This window comes from Nomascus leucogenys, chromosome 21 (assembly GCF_006542625.1).
Source record: "Nomascus leucogenys isolate Asia chromosome 21, Asia_NLE_v1, whole genome shotgun sequence".
Lineage (NCBI taxonomy): Eukaryota > Metazoa > Chordata > Mammalia > Primates > Hylobatidae > Nomascus > Nomascus leucogenys.
This window is the reverse complement of record NC_044401.1, coordinates 53,997,072-54,021,355: the sequence shown is the minus strand read 5'-3', so window position 1 is coordinate 54,021,355 and position 24,284 is coordinate 53,997,072. Positions and strand designations below refer to the sequence as shown.

The window sequence follows — 24,284 nt, the reverse complement described above, 5'->3', positions numbered from 1 at the left end:
GACCTCGTGATCCGCCCACCTCAGCCTCTTAAAGTGCTGGGATTACAGGAGTGAGCCACCACGCCTGGCCTAAATTTTCTTATAAACTCATATTGCTGTGTCTAAATACCTCAGGGAGCAGTGACTCCAGAAAACCATACAAACCTAGCACATGAATTAATGGATTATTGTAAGAATTCTGGAGATGGATGGTGGTGATGAGTTCATGGTTGCGTGGTTGTGAATGTAGTTAGTATCATTGAACTGTGCATATAAAATGGTTAAAGTGGTAAGTGTTTTACTGTAGGTATTTTGCCACAGTTAAAAATAAATAAATAGGCTGGGCACAGTGGCTCATGCCTGTAATCCCAGCACTTTGGGAGGCCGAGGCGGGCGGATCATGAGGTCAGGAGTTCAAAACCAGCCCGGCCAACATAGTGAAACCCTCGTCTCTACTAAAAATAGAAAAATTAGCTGGGAATGGTGGTGCGTGCCTGCAGTCCTAGCTACTTGGGAGGCTGAAGCAGGAGAATCGCTTGGACGCGGGAGGTGGAGGTCGCAGTGAACCGAGTTTATGCCACTGCACTCCAGCTTGGGCAATAAGAGTTGAGACTTCGTCTCAAAAAAAAAAAAAAAAGGAAAGAAAGTTTAATTTAATGTGAAACAATTCAATCAATGCACTGGTATCTGCTGCAAGACACGTCCATTCAGTCTACGCTGAATTCCCAGGAAGATTTCTTCCTAAGATGACCTTAAATTGACAAATCCCTTAATGTTAGACCTTGTCAAAATGCTTTAAGGAGCTGTTTAGTTTCTTTCTTATTTATTTTAATTGTGGTAACTTAATGTTTTTGTTTTTTTTTTACCAAAAATCTTCTGAAAAAGGAAGGGAGGAAGTATTGGCTACAAACAGATAGAGTAGTCACGCAGACCAAGGTTAAAATCCAGATTCTTCTTTTTGTTAGCTCCGTGACTTTTGGCAAATTAGTTAAGCAATCTAAGACTCAATAAAAGTAATCTGGAAAAGTAATTGTAATAGTAATTACCCCCTAGCATTGTGGTGGGACTTTAGTAAAACAATACCTATCAATCCCCAAGTACCACGCCTGGCCTGGGGTAACTGCTATAAATGTTAGTTGTTTGGTTCCAAAAAGAATTGGACCTGGGTCTAAGAAATCCCAAGTGCCACTGTCAGCTTCAACCCTGGCTTGCTGTGTAGTCTTGGTAAAGCCGCCTGTCTCTGAGGCCGGTTACCTCATCACTGTCCTGAGAATCCCTGTCCTCTGTGAGAACAGTACTGCTGAGGTGGAGGGTCCTGTTTATTGATACGCAAGGGGCTTAGGAATGAGGCTGCTGGTGCTTGGGTTTCCTACAACCCAGTGTAGAGCCTGCAGCCACTCCAGTAGGCAACCAGCAAGAGGCGGTGTGGAGCTGCAGGGCTGCCCATGCACACCGGCAGGTGAAAAGGCGCCTTAGACACACAGCTGAGATGGTAAATTGGTTTCCGTCATCCTGTGCGGGGAAGATCATGCTGGTTTTACCCTTCTTGTTGGGCTGCCTCTTGTAACCCTTGTTTGCCCTCCTTTATCGGGCCGTGCTGAACTTAAAGGACAGACAAGTTGAGGTTCATTATAGCAACCCCAGGGAAGGGTGGCCTACCTCTCAAAGATTCACTTTTTCCCCCTGCATTTCTCTGTTTTATATAAGCAGAATAATAATGTACACATTATTTTGCTGCATTTCATGGTTTTATGATTGTTCTATGTCAATAACAAAAAAAGAAAACCAATCACCGAGACAGTTTTATTCAGAATCCTGCTTCCCCATGAGCATAAAAGAGACCAATCCCCAATTCTTTAACTGAGATGAGAAGGAGAAATCAAGTTCAATGTTAAATAGAGTGTCTGGAGTCACTACCCCCGAAGTATCTGGGCGTGGGAATATGAGTTTATAAGAAAATTTGGTTTAAAGTGTAATAACTCAATCAATGCTCTCTACCACAAGACACCTCCATTCAGTCTACCATGAATTCCCAGGAGGATTTCTTCTTAAGATGCCTTTAAGTTGACAAATCCTTTAATGTTAGACCTTGTCAAAGGGCTTTAAGGAGCTGTTTAGTTTCTCATTTATGTATTTATTTTTAATTGTGGTAAAATATCCATAACACGGGGCCAGGTGCGGTGGCTCACGCCTATAATCCTAGCACTTTGGGAGGCCAAGGCGGGTGGATTGCCTGGGCTCAGGAGTTTAAGACCAGCCTGGGCAACACGGTGAAACCCTGTCTCTACTAAAATACAAAAAAAAAATTAGCCGGGTGTGGCAGCGTGCACCTGTAATCCCAGCTACTTGGGAGGCTGAGGCAGGAGAATCGCTTGAACCCGGGAGGTGGAGGTTGCAGTGAGCCGAGATCACGCCATTGCACTCCAGCCTGGGCAATGGAGCGAGACTCCATCTCAATATATATATATATATATATCTCCATAATACTACTTTAACCATTTTATATGCACGGTTCGGTGACACTAACTACATTCACAACCACACAATCATGCGCCCATCACCACCCATCACCACCATCCACCTCCAGAACTCTTCACCGTGCAAAACTGAAATTCTGTGCCCATTAAACACTAACTCCCCTTTCCTCCTTCCCGCAGCCCCCAGCAGCCACCATTCCACTTTTTATCTCTATGAATTTGATGGCTCTAGGGACTTTATATAAGTGGAATCATGCAGTGTTTCTCTTTTTCTGATTGGCATATTTTACTTAGCAGAATGTCCTCAAGGTTCATCCAGGTGGTACCATGTGCCAGATACCCTTCCTTTTTTAAGGCTTAAAAATATTCCATGATATGTGAGGACCACATTCTGTTTCCCCATTCATCTGCTGATGGACATGTGGGTTGCTTCCACCTTCTGGTTATTGTGAATAATGCTGCTATGAACATGAGTATATCAGTTTCTCTTTAAAAGTGTCCAGTAATCCTTTATTCCAGTGATGGTGTAGTTGTTCGGATTGTACAGGGGAGCATCTCGGCTAGATACCAATAGTCACTTAATAGCTCTCTTGAATACCCACAGTCAGGAACTGGGTAAATAGCAAGGTGGCAGGAAGCACAGGATGGGATGGGAGTGAGGGTGGGTGCAGCCACAGCTAGAAGTGTGCACAGCTGTAACTTCCCAGCATTGAGCAGGTCCTCATGGGGACAATTTATGAAAACTGTGATTATTTTTCCATTTCCTGGACTCTGTGATTGTTTTCACAAGAAGCTAAGTGGTTTCTGTGTGATTATATATCCCAGGTGTTGTGTGGAATTTTAACTAAAATACCAAAATCTAGGGCGATTTGCCTATCACGCATCCATTTATTCAACTTCCTCCAGCAAGTTCACAGCACTATGTAAAATGCTTAGAACCAGTGGAGGTTTTTGTGAGTTCTGGAAAACAGGAGGAGGGAAAAATCAATGGAGAAAAGTAGGAGTGAAGCAGATAGCCACTTAGAAGAAGAAGATGGCAGGCTGACGGGAAAGTACAGCGGCCGAGTATCTGCTGGCAAGCTGCGCGTCAGGGCCCACTTGCACAAATAGTAAGGCAGAACTAGTGGCCCCCTAGACCGAGGGGGTTTGGAGGCCCTGGGAAACATAAACTCTCCATCCTAAGGCAACACTACACCCTCCCACTCCTAATCAAGGCCATTACATTCCACCATTCAAGCGCATTAAATAATAGTTGTCCAAATATGTGGTAAAGGATTTTTTCTTCTCAGAGCCACTCTTTTAAAATGCCGATGCTCCAGCCGGGCGCGGTGGCTCACGCCTGTAATCCTAGCACTTTGGGAGGCCAAGGCAGGCGGATCATGAGGTCAAGAGATCAAGACCATCCTGGCCAACATGGTGAAACCCCGCCTCTACTAAAAATACAAAAATTAGCTGGGCATGGTGGCGCGTGCCTGTAGTCGCAGCTACTCAGGAGGCTGAGGCAGGAGAATCACTTGAATCTGGGAGGCAGAGATCGCACCATCACACTCCAGCCTGGCGACCGAGTGAGACTTCGTCTCAAAAAAAAAAAAGGCCAGGCGCAGTGGCTCATGCCTGTAATCCCAGCATTTTGGGAGACTGAGGCGGGTGGATCATGAGGTCAGGAGATCGAGACCATCCTGGCTAAAATGGTGAAGCCCCGTCTCTACTAAAAATACAAAAAAAAATTAGCTGGGCATGGTGGCGGGCGCCTGTAGTCCCAGCCACTAGAGAGGCTGAGGCAGGAGAATGGCGTGAACCCAGGAGGCAGAGCTTGCAGTGAGCCGAGATGGCGCCACTGCATTCCAGCCTGGGCAACAGAGCGAGACTCCGTCTCAAAAAAAAAAAATGGATGCTCCTTACAGAGCTCTCTGAATTTCAAGGCCCTTTAGAGTTCCTCCAGCTTGACTGTTCTCAAGCTGCTCTCAGGGGCCTCTGGGGAGTGTGGGGCAAAGAGAGGGAGTCAAGTAGACAGGGCTCTGGGTTCCCCCACTCCACTCCAGCTACAGCAGCAAGCTGCTTCTATCTGTCTTATATAAATTGTACATAAACCAGTAGTTGCGCTACCAAGAAAAGGGGGAAGGGGGAATGTTTGAAAAATCCCTGATCTTGAGCAACCCGCTTGTTTAACAGAGAAGGCCTGGAGAAGTTGAGAGAAGGGTTCAGCGTCACACAGCAAATTCATTCAACAAATATTTTCTACTGTGCCAAACGCACAGTAAACAAAGATAAGCACACAAATCCTTGCCCTGAAGACTGGGCCCTTCTCTCCAGGATGACTATTCTGCAGCCTTGGGGGGACACAGAGGGCACTGTCAGCAAGGAGGGAGACGGCCTTCCCCCATGACATGTTCCAACCACATCATCCTGACACCCCAAATATGATTGAGGCCATCTCTCCTGTGCATGCAAAAGGGAACACACATTTGTTCTCTTTAGTGTATTGTGCCTCAACCATCTCGTTTCACTCTTTCTGAAGCCGTGCAATGTGCATGCCTACCATGTGCCAAGCAGTTCTAGCATGTGAGGCTGAATAAGACATGGCCTCTGCTCCCATGGATCTTCCAGCCAAACAGGGGAGAGAAAAGCTCTACATAAATGATTACAGTACAGAGGGCGCCTGTAGTCCCAGCTACTTGGGGGGCTGAGGCAGGAGAATGGCGTGAACCCAGGAGGCAGAGCTTGCAGTGAGCCGAGTATGCGCCACTGCACTCCAGCCTGGGCGACTGAGCGAGACTCCATCTCAAAAAAGAAAAGAAATTGGATGTTGGAGTCAGGCAGCCCTTGCTTTCAAACCCAGTGGGCCTCATAACTGTGTGAGGCTGGACCAGGGGCGTAGGTTCCCAGAGCCTCATCTGAAAAATGGGGGTGATAATTATAGTTCCCACTTCCAAGCCTTGCTGTGAGGATTGAATGAGATAACACAGGTCCAATTCTTATCCTCGATAAATATGCCCCTTATTTAAGGACTTTAGGGATGAGGTGAAGATGAGACAGAAGCTCTTCAAAGGCTCTACCCAGGCAGGGAGAAGAGAAGGGAAAGTAGGCAACGTGAAGGTGGATGCTCCACCTGCGGCTGCTAAGAGCCACTCACAGGAGGAGTGCTGGGAAGTGCCGCAGGAAAGGCGGAGCAGGGCCAGGAGACAGAGGGACCCCTTCAAGGCCAAACTGAGGACTTGGGTCCCTGGAACTCATTTTTGAGTTCTAAAAGTTTTCTTGTAGATTCCCCAGGATTTTCTACAAACAAGACCATGTTGTCTTCAAATAGTTTTACTTCTTTCCTTCAAGTCTGGATGCCTTCATATCCTTTTCTTGCCTAATCGCTTGGCTTCTTTTAACTCCTTTTATTTTTGACGATGTGAGAACCAGGCCTGGCCGGCTGGAGTCGGAGAGAGGGACAGACTGCTCTCTGGAAGGCTGGCCAGACACGGGAGGATATGTAGGTCTAGTCAGGTGACTGCCAGGGCAGATCTCTCAAACTCTGATCTGGCAGGCACTCCAGGTATCCCCGAGGGATGATCAGGGAAGAGGGGGCAGGTGAATGCCTCTTTGAAGCACTCAGTGACGGGAACATATTTCTGGAGCATTCAGTAACTTCATTAAGCGCCTCCCCAGTTCTTGGCTCTGAGGTCACAGAGATGACTCAGACCCACATGTGACACCCACAGTCTAGTGAAAAAAGTCTGATCAGTAATTAAGGGATTACAACCTAGCTTTATTATTTATTTATTTACTTATTTATTTATTTACTTTTGAAATGGAGTCTCACTCTGTCGCCCAGACTGGAGTGCAGTGGCACGATCTCGGCTCACTTCAACCTCTGCCTCCCGGGTTCAGGCGATTCACATGCCTCAGCCTCCCGAGTGCTGGGATTACAGGCATGAGCCACCACACCCGACCACAACCCAGCTTTATAAGGGTTGTAATTGAGGTCTGTGCAGAGTTCAGCAAAGCCCTGGAGAAGGAAGTGAATTAACCCAGCCCGGTGGGATGGAGGAATGCCTAAAAGGAAGTGACATCAGAACTGGGTTGTAAAGAACTAACTGAATGTCTTGCCAGGGTAAGAGGATGAGAACAGGCATTCCCGGCAGGAGAGCAGCGTTTGTAAAGGTATGGGGTGTACACGAGCAGGGCCTATTTGGGGAGAGTGGAGAATCAGAGATGAGGCTGCACGGTAAGGTGAGACCAGGTGGAAAAAGCTCTGTGTGATGGGTCGAAGGTATTGACATATAACTAGCCACTGCCCGGCACCCTCCCTCCATTTCCGGAGTAGACCTGTTTGCTTATCTCGTGGGCATTTGCCAGGCTGATTGGAGTAATGAATAAAGAAAAGAGGGCACTGGGAAAGCTAAGTTCATTTATATTAGAAATTACATGATACCCTTCAATAAATCAGAAAGATTGAAGAGTGGATGAAAGAAGGGAAAAGGGAAATAAAGGGGAACCAAGACAACATGAAGTTTTTGAGAGAGAGAGCAGGAAGATTTGAGGATGAGCAGCTGATGCTGTAGCTGGCACTATGTGGTGACAGATGGGAAAAGAAGTTCTTTGTGATGGTTTTGCCTCTTTGAGAGTCTTCAGTAAAGGTTGAAGTTACTTTTCCATATCGTTTTATTTTCTGGATGTTGGACTTGAATTTCTTTTTAATGTGATCGTGGGGCTGGGTGTGGTGACTTATGCCTGTAATCCCAGCACTTAGGGAGGCCGACATGGGTGGATCACTTGAGGTCAGGAGTTGGAGAGCAGCCTGGCCAACATGGTGAAACCCCGTCTCTACTAAAAATACAAAAAAATAGCCAGGCATGATGGTAGTTGCCTGTAATCCCAGCTACTCAGGAGGCTGAGGCACGAGAATCGCTTGAACCTGGGAGGCAGAGGTTGTAGTGAGCCAAGATAGCGCCATTGCCCCACAACCTGGGTGACAGAGCAGGACTCAGTCTCAAAAAAAAAAAAAAAAAAAAAAAACAAAGATACCATGGGTAGACTGGATGCAAAACAGTCCAGTTTTATTTGGGTTGTTACCCTTGTATCACACATGTGGGGTCAGGGGGCTTCTGTATATCCTGACAACAGTGGCCAGCCATTAAAGAGTTTTGAGGAGGGGAATTGGATTTGTGGTTTTAGAAAGATCATTTGGCTTCTGTGTGAAAGAGGCCAAAACCAGGAGCAGAAAGACCAGTTAGGAAGCTGTGACAGCAGTTGAGAGAAGATGTTGTCAAAGTCTGCAGCAGAACAGAACAGGGAGAGTTTTGAAGTAGGTCTGAGCATGAGACCGTAGTGGTTGGGAAGGAAATGCCATTTACCTATGGGGTGATTAAGATCTTTTTTTTTTTTTCTGAGACGGAGTCTCGCTCTGTCGCCCAGGCTGGAGTGCCGTGACGCGATCTCAGCTCACTGCAGCCTCCGTCTCCCTGGTTCAAGCAATTCTCCTGCCTCAGCCTCCAAAGTAGCTGGGATTACGGGCACCCGCCACCACGCCTGGCTAATTTTTGTATTTTTAGTAGAGACGAGGTTTCCCCATGTTGGCCAGGCTGGTCTCGAACTCCTGACCTAGGTGATCTGCCCACCTCACCTGCCAAAGTGCTGGGATTACAGGCGTGAGCCACCACGCCCGGCCTTACATTTTCGTTATGTAAATACACACCCAGATGGAGGCCTGTCTGAGCTGCCCAGGACTTTGGTCTGCACCTGAGCATCTCCCTTTCACTTCTGGAGTGCTTGGAGAGATCTAGACAAGACCACTTTCTTTGTGGTTTCTTGACTTGCCCACACCCCCTAGGAACTTCCTCTCTCTGAGAGTGAATAGAGTCTGTCCTTAGATAGCATTTGCCCAAGGAAGCAGCCAGAAGTAAGATTTGCTATCAGTTACTAGGGAAATGATTGCTGTTGGAGCTGGCCAATTAATCAGCAGGACAGAAAGTTCTTGGATGAACTAGGACAGGCCCCAGCCATCCCTAAGGCATATAAAAAACAAGGGGAGAATTGGGAGTCTTATTCACATGTCCATCTCTAGTGGCTTGGCCTAGCATAATACCTGGTACCACATTATTGTTTAATTAATAGTTCCTGAATATATTAATGAATTAGCATAACATGAAACTCTGAATGTGGTCATGTTGGGTCAGAACTGTGGTGCGTTAAAGGCAGGATTCATCTACTTATTCATTCATCACTTACTGAACTCCTCCTACCATAATTCAGCTTTAGTTAGGAAAGTGATTCACAATATTGGTTGCATTGGAACCATCTGGAGAGTTTTAAAAATCCAGGCCAGGCACAGTGGCTCGTGCCTATAATCCTACTGCTTTGGGAGGCCACGGCAGGAGAGTTGCTTGAGGGCAGGAGTTCAAGGTCACAGTGAGCTGTGATCGTGCCACTGCACTCTAGCCTGGGCAACAGAACGAGAACTTGTCTCTAACAAATTTTTTTTTTTTAATCCTGAAACCCAGACACACCCCAGACCAATTACATCAGAATCAAATCCAGGAGTGGTGAGTCCTCAGCATCAGTATTTTTTTAAAGCTCTGTTCATGATTCCAATGTGCAGCCAGGTTTGAAAGCCACTGGACTAGGTGCTGGAAATGTAAGTGAATATCACAGTGCTCCTGCCCTTGTAGGGATCAAAGTCTACGTGAAGGACACCTGAATTCATTCAGTAGAATATAATGGGCTGGGCACAGTGGCTCATGCCTGCAATTCCAGTACTTTGGGAGGCCGAGGTGGGTGGATCACCTGAGGAGTTTGAGACCAGCCCGGCCAACATGGCAAAACCCCATCTCTATTAAAAAAATACAAAAATTAGCCAGGCGTGGTGGCACACGCCTGTTGTCTCAGCTACTTGGGAGGCTGAGGCAGGAGAATGGCTTGAGCCCAGGAGGTGGAGGTTACAGTGAGACGAGATCTTGTCATTGCACTCCATCCTGGGCGACAGAGTGAGACTATGTCAAAAAAAAAAAAAAAAGAATATAGCGTTAAATGCCTTAATAGAGATATGGAAACAATACTGTGGGAACCTAGAAGAAGAAATGCTTAGATATGGCTAAGGGATACAGGAAAGCTTCAAAAAAGAAGGAACAGTTAAGATGGACTTTGTAAAATAAACAGAAGTTCATTGATATTTTCCTTCCCTCTGCCTCCCTCCCTCCCTTTTTCTTCCCATCTTCTTTATCAACCTTTCCACCTCTCCTTTGTCCTTTTCATTCTTCTCACCTACTTTGTTCCAGGTGGCTCTGAAATGGGCCCATAAGGAGACAATAGTAAATATAAATGAAATGCTAATCTGCAAGACACATCCTCTTCCTGGAGAAGAGAATACTGTGTGTAGAATCCCCCAAAACTGAAAGAACCTGGGGTGTTTGGGGACAGCGAGTTCATTTGTGCTGGAGTGCTGTGGGTCAAAACATGGAGGAAATGTCATACCAACAGCCTAAGGAGTCTGAACTTTTCCTTCAAGGCATTTAGGAGCAAAGCAATATATGACAAGATTTAAGACAGTGTTTACCACATCTTGGGTGTTACCTGAAGTGACTGTAAATGGTACAGAGATGTACCATTAATTAATATTGACTCACACAGATTTTCAAGTCTTACTTGTGTATTTCAGTACTGATTACCTCCAAGAGAGTCTCAGTTTGATGCTGGGAGGTTTTTAACACCCATCTTACTCTTGCTAAGGTTTCTCTTTAACAAAGCAAAGCCTTCCTCACAATATCTGGCTAGAATTAAATCACATTGTTTTATTGTCATCTTATTTATGCCTATGGAAAGTTCTGTAGATAACAAAAAAATGGTAACTTGTTTTTCATATGTGGTAGTGAAATAAACTTCAGCAAAAAGTAGATCCATTTAAATATATATATAAAGTAAATGGTGGTATAGGAAAGACATAGATCAGCAAAAATTATAATAGGAATAAGTTAGTAACTGAAGGAGAGAAATGTGGATTTAGAAAGATTGCTTGCAGTTGACATGGGTGGGGACTACAGGGAGTGAGATTGGAAGCAGGCTGGCCAGATAGGGGGCTGTTGCAGTATCCCAGGTGAGAGCAAACGAGCTTAGACCAAGGCAGCCTCTAAAGGATGAACAAAAGGAGTAGGCGGCTGGCCTCTAGAAGGCCAGTGACGGACAGGAGACACCAGAGCATGTTCTAGGGAGGTGACACTGACTGAAGTCTACTGGGTAGGTTCAGGGGCAGATGAGAGAGACCAAGTCCCAGGGCCTGACCCCAGGTCTAAGATGGTGAAAGTACTGGGCATGAAGACAAGAACTTTAAATTCTATTATTGGCCTTGGGTGCCAAGGTGAGCTCATACACAGAGGAATCAAGGAGCAAGAGGCAGCTTGCTGCTGGATCCCAAACCTGGCTGGGCACCACGTTCACCAGGGGAGCTATTAAAAAACACAGAGTCATCGGCACCAGTCCAGACCTACTGGATCCTACTGAATCGACTAAGCTGGATCCCAGTGTACGATATATTTCACAGTTGCTCTGATAATTCTTATGAACCCAACCTGGATGTAACCACAGTGTAAAAGCCCTTGCTATGCAAAGTGAGGTTCGTGGGCCAACAGCATGAGCATCACCTGGGAGCTTGTTAGAGATGCAGAATCTCTGGCCCTACCTCAGACCTCCTGAGCCATTTTAATGAGACTCTCAGAAAATTTTTTTGCATATGAAGGTTTAGGAAGCACTGGCCTAGACCAGTGATTTTTTTAATCCTGGCTGCACAGTGGATCACCTAGGGACCTTTAAACCATAGTGGCTGGGAGTCTGGGAGTGCGGCCAAGGTATCAGTATGAGTCTTTTTACATTAAGCCTTTTAGGAACACTCAGTTGTAGGAAATAGTATAGAGCAATCCTGCATACACTGTACTCAATTTCCTCCAGTGGTAGCACATTGCAAAACTGTAGTAAAATATCACAACCAACGTATGGACATAAAGACGATCAAGTACAGAAGAGTTCCATCACCAATGTTGCCTTTCTATAGCCACATCCCCTTTCCTTCTCACCTCCCCCATCCCTAACCCCTGGCAACCACTAATCTGTTCTCCATTTCTGTAATTGTGTCATTTCAGGAATGTTATATAAATGTCATACAGTTAGTAACCTTTTGGGACTGACTTCTTTCACTTCACATAATTCTCTGGAGACTCATCCAAGCAGATGGGCATCGTACTAGTGCATTCCTTTTTACTACTGTGTAGTATTCCACAGTTGGTTGCTCATTCACCCATCAAAGGGTATCTAGTTGTTTCCAGCGTTGAGCTATTGTGAATAAAGCTGCTATAAATATTCATGTTCAGGGTTTTTGTGGGCAAATAAGTCTTAGTTTCTTTGGGATAAATGTCCAGGAGTGCAATTACTCAAGTTTATGGTAGTTACATGTTTAGTATTTTAAGAAACTGCCATACTCTTCCAGAATGGTTGTATCATTTTACATTCCCACCAGAAATGTATGAGTGATACAGTTTCTCCGCAGTCTTCATCAGCATTTGGTGTTGCCACTGTCTTTTATTTTAGTCATTCTGATGGCTGTGCAGTGATACCTCATTGTGGTTTTGATTTGCACTTCTCTGATGGCTAGTAATATTGAACATCTTTTCACATGCGGATGTGCCATTTGTATCATCTATCTGATGAAATGTTTCCTCATGTCATTTGCCCATTTTCTCATTGGATTGTCTGCTTTTTACTGTTAAGTTTTGAGAGTTCTTTATATATTCTAAATACTAGTGCTTTGTTAGATATGTGACTGGCAAATATTTTCTCCTTGTCTTTTTATCCTCTTAACAGGGTCTTTCACAGAATGAAATTTTTCCTTTTGATGGGGTCCAATTCATTGTTTTTTCTTTTTATGGATCGTGTTTTTAGTCACAGGTCTAAGAACTTTTAGCTTAGCTGTGGATCCTAAAGATTTCCTCTAATGTGTTTCTCTACAAGTTTTGCAGTTTTACATTTTACATTTAATGGTCTGTGGAGCATTTTGAGTTAATTTTTTATTTATTTATTTATTTATTATTTTTTGTTTAGACGGAGTCTTGCTCTGTCACCAGGCTGGAGTGCAGTGGTGCAATCTTGGCTCACTGCAACCCCCACCTCCCAGGTTCAAACGATTCTGCCTCAGCTTTCCAAGTAGCTAGGACTACAGGCACGTGCCACCGTGCCCACTTGTTTTTGTATTTTTAGTAGAGACAGGGTTTCATCATGTTGGCCAGGATGGTCTCGATCTCTTGACCTCATGATCTGCCTGCCTCGGCCTCCCAAAGTGCTGGGATTACAGGCATGAGCCACTGTGCCCAGCCTGAGTTAATTTTTTTACAAGACATAAGGTTTAGGTTGTTGTTCAGTTTTTGCCTATGACGTCCAATTGTGCCAGCACCATTTGTTGAAAATGCTTTCTGTCCTCCATTAAATTAATTTTGCACCTTTGTCAAAAATCACCTGAGAATATTTGTGTGGTTCTATTTCTATTTCTTGACTCTCTGTTCTATTCTATTGATTTATGTGTCTATTCCTTTGCCAATACCACAAAGTCTTGATTACTGTAGCTATTAATATATAGTAGTTTTTAAATTGGGTAGGTCGATTTCTCCCATTTTATTCTCTTTTTCTCAAAATTATTTGAGTTATTCTAGTTTCTCCACCTTTCCCTATACATTTTAGAAGAGTCTTGTCTATATCTTTAAGACATCTTGCTGATATTTTTATAGGAATTGCATTAAATCTGTATGTTAATTTGGGAAGAATTGACATATTTACTCTGTTGAGACTTCCGATCCATACACACTCTCCGTTTATTTACATCTTTGATGTATTTCATCAGCATGTTGTAGTTTTTAGCACACAGTCCTGTACAAGTTCATCTGAGAATGTGTTGATTTACCTTTATTCCTTGTAGATATTTTAATTGAGTGTAAGAGTCTGGGCTGACAGTCCTTTTCTTTCAGCATCTGAAAAATATAATGCTATTTTCTTCGTGTCTCTATGTTTTCTGTGGGAAATCTGCTATCATTCTCATTATGGTAAGGTGTTTTTCTCTGACACTTTCAAGTTTTTTTTGTCTTTCATTTTCAGGAGTTTAATTATTATGTGTTTTGGTGTATATTTGGGGGGCTTATCCTGTTTGGTTAACAGCTTCTTGATTCTGTAGATTTAGGTCTCTTGCCAAATTTGGGACATTTTCAGCCATTATTTCTCAAAGCACATTATCATTGCCACCCTCTTTCTCATCTCCTTCTGGGACTATGATTATATGAATGTTACCTCTTCCGTTATAGTCCCACAGGACCCTGGAGTTCTGTTTGTTTGTTTGTTTGTTTATTAGGCTCTTTTCCCTCTGATGTTCAGATTTGGGAATTTCTATTGTTTTATCTTCTAGTTCACTGATTCTTTCGTCTGTTCCTGCCCTCTTGCTTTTGAGCCCATCAATAGGGTTCTTTTTTTTTTTTCCAGGTAGAAATCATGTTTCCTTTTAATTGAATACTTAATTCACAATGTTCCCTCTCTTGCTGCTACTCCAGTAATAATTAGGTCCCCACCTCTCCAGAACATTGCACCTGACCAGACTGAGAGCCTGTGTGAACATGGGCCCCAAACCAGGGCTTTCGGAGTAACAAGGAACAGCCAAGCCAGCCTCTCCCTTCACTTAGAAAGGGACTGTGAATGGGAGGGTCCAAATCTTGATCATCCAAACAGGAGCTCAACACCAACATGGAAACCAAAATGTATCAGGAATGAAGTACAGTACCCCTTCACATACTCAAGGTCAAGATGGGTTTGCAGAAATCGTATCTGACCATCTGGCCTCTGCTATTAGAGGCCCTACCCCAGCATTTTTAAGAGAAGATGTCTTTGTTTTTATTACTTGTATTATTTCCCCAAGGGGTATAAAATCTACTAAAAGCAAGGTAATGAATCAGAATAAATCAGCTCACTCACAAGAAACCTTCCTGGGTAATGGTTTTTAGTTGCTGAGCTAATTCAGTACATGATTTAAAAGTGGCAAAATTCAGGGCAATCTGAGAAGAGAATTCAAAAGTGGCGGCCACAGGTTTGGGTAGGACACACATACATACAACCCCCATTTTTTTTCAGTGTATATGTCAAGAGGTCAAGACCCCGATCATCAAAATAAGTTATTTTGTATATTACAGTGCACAGGACAACAGAGGGAAAGACACTTTCTTGGAAGGTGACGACAAGGCCTTTTGCAAAAGGTTCACTCCAAAAGGACTGGAGCCCAGTGCCTCGTGGCCTTCATTAACTTGACCCCTCCTCTTCTTTGGTTGCAGTGGCCTCAGTGGGAGCTGTTTCCTCTGCTTGTTCTGCTGGCTTCTTCTCTCTTTCCTCTTCCTCATCCTCATCCTCTTGGGGATAGAGGTCTGGGTATTTCTGCATGCATTCCTGCATGGCCCGGAACTGGTCTACACAGTCTGACCCCTTGATCTCCTCCGTGCTATAGTGGAGGCAGGAAAAGGTCTACTTGAACTGTTCCCCACAGGGGCCGCTGGCCATTCCCCCAAGGCATGGGCAGTTCCAGTTAATGTCTCCATTGGCAGTATCAATCCATGCTCCTCATATGGATCATTGGGGTCATCAGCCACCGATTCTGCATTGCTTGGAGTTTCATGATCTTCTTTGGTTACAAATATGATTCGATCCTTCCCTTCCTGCCGGCAGTAGGACATGGCTGCAGCCCTGCCCTGAGACCTTGCAGAAGTGGCAGCGGCAGCAGCTGCAGCTTCACGCCATGACGTCCGTCTCCTCAGGCAGGGCGGGCACCTCTGGATTCTTATGTCAATTATTATTTCCATTCTAAATTTCCATTGCTTCTTCTTTATATTTTCTGTGTCTTTGCTGAGACTTATTTTTTTCATGTGTCTCAAGTGTGTTCACATTTGCATGTTGAAGCATTTTTACGATGGTTACTTTAAATGTTTTGTCAGATAATTCTAACACTTCTGTCATCAGGGTATCTATTAATTGCTTTATTCATTTTTAAATTTATCTTTATTTTTATTTTATTTATTTATTTTTTAAAGACAGGGACTTGCTCTGTTTCCCAGGCTGGAGTACAGTGGCATGATCATAGCTCACTGCAGCCTCAAACTCCTGGTTTAAGCAATCCTCCTGCCTCAGCTTTCCGAGTAGCGGGGACTACAGGTGCACACCACCATGCCTGGTTCATTTTTTAAAAATTTTTTGTATAGATGGGGTCTTGCTATGTTGCTCAGGCTGGTCTGAAATTCCTGGGTTGAAGTGATTCTTCTGCCTTAGCCTTCCAAAGTATGATTGCTTTTTTTTTTTTTTTTTTTTTTTGAGACAGAGTCTCACTCTGTCGCCCAGGCTGGAGTGCAGTGGTGCCATCTCAGCTCACTGCAAGCTCCGCCTCCCGGGTTCACACCATTCTCCTGCCTCAGCCTCCCGAGTAGCTGGGACTACAGGCGCTCACCACCACACCCAGCTAATTTTTTGTATTTTTAGTAGAGACGGAATTTCACCATGTTAGCCAGGATGGTCTCGATCTCCTGACCTCGTGATCTGCCTGCCTCAGCCTCCCAAAGTGCTGGGATACAGGCGTGAGCCGCGCCAGTATGATTGCTTTTTAAAAATCCTATTTGGGCCGGATGTGGTTGCTCATGCCTGTAATCCCAGCACTTTGGGAGGGCAAGGTGGGTGGATCATGAGGTCAGGAGATCGAGACCATCCTAGCTAACATGGTGAAACCCCGTCTCTACTAAAAATGCAAAAAATTAGCTGGGCCTGGTGGCATGCGCCTGTAGTCCCAGTTGCTTGGGCGGCTGAGGCAGGAGAATTGCTTGAACCCAGGAGGCAGAGGTTGCAGTGAACCGAGATCATGCCACTGCACTCCAGCCTGGGCGACAGAGCAAGACTCCATCTCAAAAAAAAAAAAAAAAAAAATTCTATTTGAAATCCCTTCTCATTTTTTGATGTGAAAAATGATTTTCAATTGAAATATGGAAATTTTAGGTATTATGAGACCTAGGATCATATTTAAATCTCCTGATTTATCTGGTTTTGACTGACACTGCCGTAGCAGGGGAAGCTGGAGGACACAAGGGGAGAGTGTGCTGCCTCATTACTTCCAGGTGGAAGTAGATGTCCTGGCTCCCCACTTTGCTTCTCTTGACACTTGAAGGGCATGGGTTCCTCATTATTGCTGAGCAGATGTGGGAGCTCCATCTCCCCACTAGGCCACTGCAGATAAGTCCCCAGCTGGGAGGGATGAGAGTGCCTCCTCACTGCTCCCCGTGCACCCCTATTGACACCGTGGGGGTGGGTGCAAGGCTTGTCACCACCTGACAGGATGCAAGTCCCGGCTCCCTGCTAGGAATGGCGGGGACGCCACCCCAGCAAGGGGAGTTGAGTCACTTCATTACAGCTTGACAAGGATGGAAGTCTTGGCTCACCTCCCCACTTCGCCTCATCTGGCTAGGACAGGAGCGGGGCACAGTGTTTTTCTATGGTGTTTGGCTGAAATAGAGCAGGTGTTGTCTCAAAGTTTTCTATTTTGCTAGGCAGCCCCTTTCCCAGTCCTTTGGCTAGACACAGTAGGCTTTTGTTTTGCCTGTGCCGATTGCCATTTCTGAGCTGCCAGCTTCTTCAGCTCAAAATCTCTGATGTATGTGGCCAAAGAAAAGCCCAGGGAACTCATCACAGTGTCACTCATTGGGCCCCAATGTTCCTCACTGCTTTGCCTTTGCCTCTCCACCTGTCAGAGTCTTCTTGTGTTTGCTTTAAATATAACATCCAGAGTTTTAGTTGTACTTAGAAGAATAGAGAAAGTAACTCTACTCAATCTTCCTGAAAGATGACATCTCAATATGTTTTAAAAGCTTTTGACGCAGCGGCTCACGCCTGTAATCCCAGCACTTTGGGAGACTGAGGCAAGTGGATCGTTTGAGACCAGCCTGGCCAACATGGTGAAATCCTGTCTACTAAAAACATAAAAATTAGCCACATGTGGTGGCAGGCGCCTGTAATCCCAGCAACCTGGAAGGCTGAGGCAGGAGAATCACTTGAACCCTGGAGGCAGAGGTTGCAGTGAGCTGAGATCGTGCCATTGCACTCCAGTCTGGGCGACAGAGCGAGACTCCGTCTCAAAACAAAACAAAACAGAACAAAACAAAGTTCTCAGGCAGGCAGAGTTGAGAATTACTGGTATAGGCTGGCACCTCCACGAGAATAGGAACTGTGTTCATCCCGTGGCTATCGTAATATCTGTACCTGGCAAGAATATTCATCAGTGAAGATTTTGTGGATGGTTCGATGGAAGGAAGGGAGAATGAATGGATAGATAGATGAATGAATAAATGAATCATCTGTGAATATCAGAATAGAACTAGGAACCAGATCGAGTCGCACTCACCTATGCCCCTATATATAAATAACTTCTATATATAAATATATAAATAACTCCTATATATAAATAACCTGGCCCCAGAACCAGCAAGAAGGCTTGACCAGCAGGTGGTGCTAAAGAGCCCCAGGTGTGGGATGAGGTGGCAGCTGCAGGCAGGTGTCCATCAGGTCACTTGACTGAAAAAGACAAAAGTTACAGGAACTCGTAACCACCCTGGGAGCTCTCTCTTATAAATGCCGCCTCTGCCTCTGTTTTTCTCCTGCCACCTCTTTTATTTAGTTCAATGTCATCAATCACTTTTTTTCCTCAAGAAGAGAACAGCCTGAATAACTTTGGTCTTTGAAAGTATATTTCTCAGAGTTTAATCTCCAAGGATTCGGAACAAGATGAAAACATTATTCATCATATCCTGAAATGATAGTTGTGTGTGTGCTGGGTTTGGTGGTGTAATCACTGTGTCCTTGTCTCATGTTAGCACGGATATCCATTTTTTCGAATTCCTTGGAATCTTTATTTAAAGTGTTTATTTCCCTCTTTTCACAGTGAAAAAGAGGATGATGTATTCACTGTATCCTTTTCTCATGTTAGCACGGATGTCCATGTTTTCAACTCCCTGGAATCTTTATTTAAAGTGTTTATTTATTTCCCTCTCTTCACAATGAAAAAGAGGATGGGGTGGGGGGAGTATGTGAAGTTCACTGGAAGGTCTTAGCAGATGGGTGCCACTTGGGCCTTTAAGTGAAACTTGCTCTTCAGTCACTCTGGGATCTCTTAGTGCAGGCACCAAGCCCTAAAAACTCCAGAAGCCTCTGTTTCCACATCATTAAAATGGGAGGCTGAGGGCAGAATTATTTTGGTGAGGTTACCAGCACGATGAGGATTAAATGACGCAGTATGAAAAATCTCCCAGCCTGATGCAATCCTGAAAATATTTCTTTTCTTTTTCTTTTTCTTTTTTTTTTTTTTTTTTTTTTTTTTTTTTTTTTGAGATGAAGTCTCACTCTGTTGCCCAGGCTGGAATGCAATGGCACGATCTCACCTCACTGCAACCTCCACCTCCCAGGTTCAAGCAATTCTGCTGCCTCAGCCTCCCAAGTAGCTGGGATTACAACCATGGGCCACCACGCCCTGCTAATTTTTTTGTATTTTTTAGTAGAGATGGAGTTTCACCATATTGGCCAGGGTGGTCTCAAACTCCTGACCTTGTGATCTGCCCACCTCAGTCTCTCAAAGTGCTGGGATTATAGGCGTGAGCCGCTGCACCCAGCCTCTCCCTTGCTTTTTCAGGTCAGAAAGTAAGAGATAACTGAGCTGGGCTTTTAATGCTGCCTTTTTTTTTTTTTTTTTTTTTGCCATTTAGTGATAATATCCTTCAGCTTCCCTTTCCTGCACTTAGCTTTAAAAATCCCAGCCTGTCACACCAGGGCTGGGGGTTGTGGGGAGTAGACAAACAATCAAACAAGTTCAATTTCTTAAACCAAATTATAAAATGAGAGAAGATCACAGACGTGTGGGAGGAAAGGGTTTGATGTAGCTCAGTCATTCCTCTCCTTCCACTTCTGATGACTAATTTAGAAGTTACACATAACATCTCACTGCCCCTTTTACAAGAAACCATGAGATCTATTTTATCTAAATCTTGGTTCTGGCTAAAGCAGTTCTTCTGCTACGCAACTAGTTTGTTTTCATTTAAATGACACTGAGGAATCTTATAGCTGATCCTGTTTCCCAGCACTGGTGTAGTGAAATAGATTTTAAAAACAGACAGATCTGGAACCCAAAGCAGCCTCTTTCTTAATCCACCGAAAAATTTTAAAAACAACTTGATTGAGGTGTAATTTACCTATCATAAAATTCACCCATTCTAAGTGAATCATACAATTCAGTTATCATTAGTAAATGTACAGAGTTGTATAATCATGATCAGAATCCAAGTTTAGAACATTTCCATCTTTTCCAAAAGATCCCTTCCTGTTCCCCGCTCCACTACCAGGCAGCCACTAATCTATTCTCTGTCTCTATAAATTTGCCAATTCTGGACATTTCATATAAATTGAATCATTCAATGTGTTGCCTTTTGTGTCTGGCTTCATTCACCTGGCATGATGTTTTTCCAGTTCACCCATGTTGTAGCTTGGAACAGTACTGTGTTTATTTTTATTGACAAATAGACCACATTTTAATCAAAATCCATTCACCGGTTGATGAACATTTGGGTTTTTTCCACTTTTTGGTGGTTATGAATAATGCCATGAGTATCTGCATACAAGTTTTTCTGTGGTCACACGATTAGTTCTCTTGGGTATATATCTAGGTGTGGAATCACTGAGTCATATGGTAACTATGTTTAACCATTTGAAGAACTGTCAGATTGCTTTTCACAGTAACTGCACCATTTTACATTTCCACCAGCAGTGTTTCAGCGTTCTTATTTCTCCACATCTTCACCAACACTTGTAATTGTCCTTCTTTTTAAATTATAGTCATCCTAGTACATGTGAAGTGGTATCTCACTGTGGTTTTGATTTTCACTTCCCTAATGACTAATGATGTTGAACATCCTTTCATGTGCTTTTGAGCCATTCCTCTGTCTTGTTTGGCGAAATGTCTATATAAATCCTTTGCCTATTTATAAGTTGGGTTATTTATCTTCTTATGATTGAGTTGGAAGAGTTCTTTATGTATTTTGGATACATCAGATATATGATATATCAGATATATGACCTATAAGTATTTTCTTCCATTCCATAGCTTTTCATTTTCTTAGTGGTACCTCTTGAAACCCAAAAGTTTCTCATCTTGATGAAGTCCAATCTAGCAGTTTTTAAAAATTTCTTATGCCTTTGGTGCTGTCTCAGCAATCTTTGCCTAACTCAAGGTCACAAAAATTTAGCTCTTACATTTAGGACTATCATCAATTATGAGTTAATTTTTGTGTATGATATGAGGGAAAGGTCTAAATTCATCCTTCTGCTGGTAGATTTCGGTTGTTCCAGCATATGAATTATTGCATTTTGTCTGCTGCCTTCTTCTATCCCCTCCTCTATTTTGGCATTCCCAGAGGTGAGCAACACTCCCCCTCTTGCCCCCAGTGGCAGCCCCCCACCCCCACTTACCCCCACTTATAAAATCTGGAGTTTTTGCATGAAATCTTTTAGTTTTTAAATGCTGTCAATTATTCAATTGTTTCATTTGTCTTCTTGATACATCAGATATATGATATATCAGATATGTGAGACCAACAGACTGTCTTGATGGCACAACTCCAAGTCCAGTGTTCCAGAAGAGAGAACTGGGCTGACCGGTCTGTTCTGGGTCAGAGACAACTTCTGGTTCAATCACGTGTGCCCAGGGGTCAGGGTTACATAGTACAACTATGGCTGCCAGAGCCCACCCTAGGTGAGATGATGGTTCTCAGAGAGGAGGCTTGACTTGAGCTGGGAAGATACCCCAAAAGGTGTCCACTCCTGGGTCATTATCTCATATTCAGCATTCTGCATCCCCTATGAACCAGCTTGAGGTTTCTACCTGGGGGCTTACAAAATTTGTTTTGTTTACCTTGTGTAGTGTTCAAGAAGACAAATGAAACAATTGAATAATTGACAGCATTTAAAAACTAAAATATTTCATGTAAAAACTCCAGATTTTGTGTTTCCTTTTAAAAATAGGCAGATCTGAGTCTGCAGCCGTTGGTGGCAAGTGAGTGGCAGCTGCCCTCTTCAAGCAGAGAACAGGCTCTCCAGGTTGCCCCGATCCCTACCACTCCCTCTTGCTCCACACACAGTCCTCTGTTCTTAGTAGCTTTTCTTCTCTGACTCTGTAGACTCTTTGCATGTGTACCTCCACCCCTGGAAAACCCACTGGGGCCACTGCCTTCCCGCAAGGTCATCTGCCTCTTGCATCTTACCCAAAGGCTGACTCTTAAGCCAGAACTCCTCCAGATTCTAAGTCAGTCAGGTTCCTGTAATACTAGGCCCATAATGGTATTTTGCTATTTGCAGTCTGCTCTGTTCATCACAACCAGTGGCATTGATAAGCCTGGGTGTTTCATGGAAATTATGACCTGGCCAGACTTAATGAGATTATGCAGTACTGGAGCACCCTCATGCATGACACCTCTTTCTCAGAATTAGATCAAAGAAATTAATGTTCTGACTTACTTGACTAGAATAACCAGCCTACAAATGAGGAAGAGGATAGAGCAGTTTGGACTGGAGAGTAGCAGGTGAGGCAGTTTAGAATGAATCAAGAAAGGGAATCCCAAACTCTCACTTTGTACTAGAGAAAATAAAAGATGTGCTAAGCATGTGGAAAACATTGCTTTATTTTTATTTTTTATTGAAGGAATCTATATTTTGTTTTTTTTCAAAATGAATGCAGTTAGCTCTTATTTTCCCTATTATAAAATGAAGACAATCTCATTATTGAAATCCTGAGAAATACCAAATATGATAAATATCATCCAGTACCCAGAGAAAACCATGGTTGATATAACACAACAAAGATTCACCCTGGATAGAAGCCTGTTAGTTAACAGAATTGACATTGTACTGTACATACAAACAAACCACATCTTCTATAAATGTAATTTCATCATAAGCATTTTCCCATCTCATTGCTGGTGCTCTGTAATGATTATCAAGGACCCCATGATATTCTATTCTGTAGCTACTGAGAGATGAAGCCAGCTGGACTTCCTGGGTCGAGTGGGGACTTGGAGAACTTTTCTGTCTTACAAGAGGATTGTAAAATGCACCAATCAGCACTCTGTAGCTAGGAGTGTAAAACGCACCAATCAGCGCTCTGTAGCTAGCAAGGGGATTGTAAAATGCACCAATCAGTGCTCTCTAAAATGCACCAATCAGCACTCTGTAAAACGCACCAATCAGCGCTCTGTAAAATGCACCAGTCAGCGCCCTCTAAAGCGCACCAATCAGCAGAAGTCTAAAGTAGCCAATAGTGGGGAGGACTGAAAAAAGGGCACTCTGATAGGACAAAAACGGAACGTGGGCGGGGACAAATAAGGGAATAAAAGCTGGCCACCCCAGCCAGCAGAGGCAATCCACTTGGGTCACCTTCTAGGCTGTGGAAGCTTTCTTTTGCTCTTCACGGTAACTGTTGCTGCTGCTCACTCTATGAGTCCTTACCATCTTTAAGAGCTCTAACACTTGGCTGGGCTCGGTGCCTCATGCACTTTGGGAGGCCGAGGCAGGTGGATCAGGAGGTCAGGAGATCAAGACCATCGTGGCTAGCATGGTGAAACCCCAGCTCTACTACAAATACAAAAAACTAGCCGGCCGTGATGGTGGGTGCCTGTAGTCCCAGATATTTGGGGAGGCTGAGTCAGGACAATGGTGTGAACCTGGAAGGCAGAGCTTGCAGTAGCCAAGATTGCACCACTGCACTCCAGCCTGAGCAACAAAGCAAGACTCCATCTCAAAAAAAAAAAAAAAAAAAAAAAAAAAAAAGCTGTAACACTCACCGCAAAGGTCTGCGCCTCCATTCTTGAAGTCAGTGAGACCGGGAACCCGCCGGAAGGAACCAACTCCGGACGCACTACCTCAAGATACATTTAGTTCCCAAATGCCAGCTCATTTCCCTTTATTTCCTATCATAAATAATGTTGCAGTGAGCATCTTTGTGCGTAAATCTTTATTTACATTTTAGATTACCATAAGATAAATTTTTAACTATAAAGTGTTCAGCGAAAAGTAGAAAAGTGGACCAAAAGGTATGGTACAATATTCGTCAATGGGATAAATCCTACCTCAAACTTCTGTTAAGTCTGAGCTTCCTTTTGAAAATTATGCTAACACTTTCTGCACTTAGTACATCTCCCCTGGCTTCTGCTGCTCTGTATTGGTTTGGGTCTCTCTTTTTTTTTTCCTTTTTTTTTTTTTTTTTAGATGGAGTCTCACTCTGTCACCAGGCTGGAGTGCAGTGGCATGATCTTGGCTCACTGCAATCTCTGCCTCCTGGGTTCAAGCGATTCTCCTGCCTCAGCCTCCCCAGTAGCTGGGACTACACGTGCCTGCCACCACGCCTGGCTAATTTTTGTATGTTTAGTGGAGACGGGGTTTTGCCACGTTGGCCAGGCTGGTCTCAAACTCCTGACCTCAGGCAATCCATCTGCCTTGGCCTCCCAAAGTGCTGGGATTACAGGTGTGAGCCACTGCGCCCGACCCTGGGTCTCGTTTTTTCAGGGCTCATGTAGTAAACCTCTGTTGAGCACCTATCATGTGCCAGCCTGGTGCCAGGCTCAGGAGAAATGATGGCAAGAGAAAATGCAGGGTCCTAGCTATCAGCGAAGGGGAAGTCCCCATGGTGTTGCACTTCAGAGACAGAAATAGTGGACATCCTCCACTGGAGTTGCTCCCCATTTAGTTGGAGGAGAATCAGCTAAA

At 44.0% G+C, this 24,284-nt stretch overlaps 1 protein-coding gene and 1 pseudogene across 1 annotated transcript in view; one reads left to right on the top strand and one right to left on the bottom strand.

Moving 5' to 3' along the window:
* Nucleotides 1–24,284, top strand: part of HRH1 (histamine receptor H1) — a 105,585-nt gene that overhangs the window by 63,242 nt on the left and 18,059 nt on the right. The gene's annotated exons all lie outside the window — the stretch shown is intronic.
* Nucleotides 14,628–15,184, bottom strand: LOC100604887 (annotated as a pseudogene).